Raw genomic sequence first — 2,500 nt, forward strand, 5'->3', positions numbered from 1 at the left:
GGCAGCCCCACAAAGGAGAGAAAAAAAAAAATACAAACATCAAACCCAAAATAATCGTCTGTACTTATTGCTGCGGATTAATTAAAGCGCAACGCCGCGCGGGAACCTTTCAGCGCGGGGCGGCGTTTCTGCTCCGACCGGCTCTCGGGCTGCACCGCCCCGACGGGAAGCGCGCTCGGTGAGACGGACGCGGCGCGCGACAGCGGCAGGAGAGAGAGGCGGGAGAGAGACGCTGAAAAGCCGCCGACCCCGTCTGAACCGCGGCCGCCTCGCGGCAGGGCAACCGCCACCGGCCGCGGCACGGCGAAAAAAGGAAAACGCACCAGAAAGGGATGTACTTCCGGTGCTAACAAATTAATGAATTAAGCGATTAGGGACGGGGGGAGGGGGGGGGGGGGGGGGAGAGCTGTAGCATCGCGGGGGGAGTCCCAGGTGGAAGGGGGCACTAATAGAATAGCAGCCGCAGGGATTAGGGCACAGTGATTTAGTCGGTAGGTGTGTGTGTGTGTGTGGGGGAGGGGGAGGTTGGGGGCAGGGTAGGGGGGAGGGGAGGGGCTTATAAGGCAGATCGTTTTACAGCCACACCGATCATCATCTGTATCTCTGAGCTCGACATTTTTTAACCCCCCCCTGTTGTTTTTGTTTTTTTTGTTTTTGAAGGCAGTGGGTTTAAGTTCAGCTACAAGCACACACAAGTGACATCACAGCTAAAGGGAGGGGGGGGGGATCAGTGAAAATTCCTAGATTTCACACAGAAGCATGCCACAAAGCATGCGATCTTCTCCACACCGCACATTCAGAGACACACACACACACACACACACGATTCTCTCTTGATTATTGCCCAGGGTCAGAGCAGGCAGCGGCAAGACCGGAGCGTAAAAAAACGCACAGTAGCGGTCCAAAAACGTAACTGTAACCGCAACGCGCCGTGGCCTTCTGTCCATGTCAGTCACCAGACCCCTCTTTGTTTACATTTCTCTCTCGCTCTGTCTCTCTCTCCCTGCCACAGCCGAGGGGGGGGGAAAAAAAAGAACTAAAAAACACAAAACTGAAAATACACAAGTTCTGTCCACGGCGGATTTCTTCCGCAAACCCCCCCTTCCCCCATGCCGAGCAACTTCTGTCACACGGAGGGTCCGACGGCCAAGACCGGAGCGATGGACCGAGCGGCTCGCTGTCGGTTAAAGGCACGGCGCACCGCACACGGGAGCCCGTCCGCACGCTCCACACGCAGGCGAGGCGAGGTGCCAACCGCACACGGAGATTTACTACTACACCCAGACGAGCTCACTGCAAAACAACCCCCGGTCCACCGCACGGGACGCACGCCGATACTTTTTAAAACCCCGCACGGCAAAAACGGGAGAGGAGAGAGAGAGCGAGAGAGAGAGAGAGAGAGAGAGAGACAAGCACTCTACTCTTTCTTTGTACACTTTTCTTCAGGAAAACGCACAACCTCTCTGTTGGGAGAGGGGTATTGAAATCCACTTTTTCTTGGTTCAAGGTTTGGTTAAAAAAAATTCAAAACCTGAAGTAATCAGTCCCCCCCCTCAAATGAAATGAAAGCGCCAGTCGGTGTCTTACCTTGCCGGAGTTGTAGCCGGGCTGACAGAATTAGCCAGGGGCTGGGAGGACTTGTACTTCCAGAGAGGCTGAAACACAGCACAGAACTCCAGGCTAATCTTTGTGTCTGTCTCCCTGTTGGACAACCTCAGGATTTCTCACTTAAATCCCCAGCTGCACAGCAACGCAAAAAAAACCCCCCCAAAAAAAAACCCCAAAACAAAACTAAACAAAAAAACAAAAACAATTCAGCACCTGACAATTGCACACACACGCACACAAGCACACACACACACACTCACGCAAGCACACACTAGGTTGCAAGGATCGCTACTCCACAAATAATAAAAATGTTTTGTTTTTTTCCCCCCTAAGAGTGTGTGCTTCTTCCCTTCCTTTCTTCCTTTTCTCTCTCCCTCTCTCTCTCTCTCTCCCTCTCTCACACACTCTTTCTCTCGCTTTTTTCCACTCAGTACTCAAACAAAGAAAGGAGAGAGAAACAGCACACAAGGAGAAAGGGAGCGATCGCCCAACCCCCCGCTCTAGGCCAGTCTGCTTCATCTCTTTTTTCTGCCTTTCTCTAAACGGCCCCTCCCCCTTCCCTCGTCACCCGCTCTCCTCCCCCTGCCTCGTTCTCACCATCCTATTCCCCGAGTCCCTCCCTGACTGTCAAACAGATGGGATTGGAAAGGCAGGAATCTCTCTCTCTCTCTTTCCTCTGTTTCTGCTCCTCTGAACTGGCTATAATGCACAGGAAGAACGGGTGACAGCGGTGAACTGATATCGGGGGATTATAAACCTGGCTTTTATGCGTTTGTGTGTATGTGCGTGTAATTCCTGTGTGTGCGTGCACATCGGTGCGTGTTAGCACTCACATGGAGTATTTTCACTGCTCTCTAATTGGGACTGCTGCGATACTGTTCAACTTTAACAT

The 2,500-nt window shown here is 52.6% G+C and overlaps 1 protein-coding gene across 3 annotated transcripts in view; it reads right to left on the minus strand.

The window, feature by feature from the left end:
- Positions 1-2,500, minus strand: part of kdm6ba (lysine (K)-specific demethylase 6B, a) — a 98,168-nt gene that overhangs the window by 48,900 nt on the left and 46,768 nt on the right. For 2 of the 3 annotated variants that reach the window (XM_061234675.1, XM_061234670.1), the window contains exon 1: positions 1,588-2,094. The exons of the other annotated variant lie outside the window; for it this stretch is intronic. The gene's annotated coding sequence lies outside the window, so the exon portion shown is untranslated. Of the gene's footprint in view, positions 1-1,587; positions 2,095-2,500 lie in introns of those variants that run through there. 3 annotated transcript variants of the gene reach the window in all.

The sequence above is a fragment of the Conger conger genome, chromosome 3 (assembly GCF_963514075.1).
Source record: "Conger conger chromosome 3, fConCon1.1, whole genome shotgun sequence".
Classification (NCBI taxonomy): Eukaryota; Metazoa; Chordata; class Actinopteri; order Anguilliformes; family Congridae; genus Conger; species Conger conger.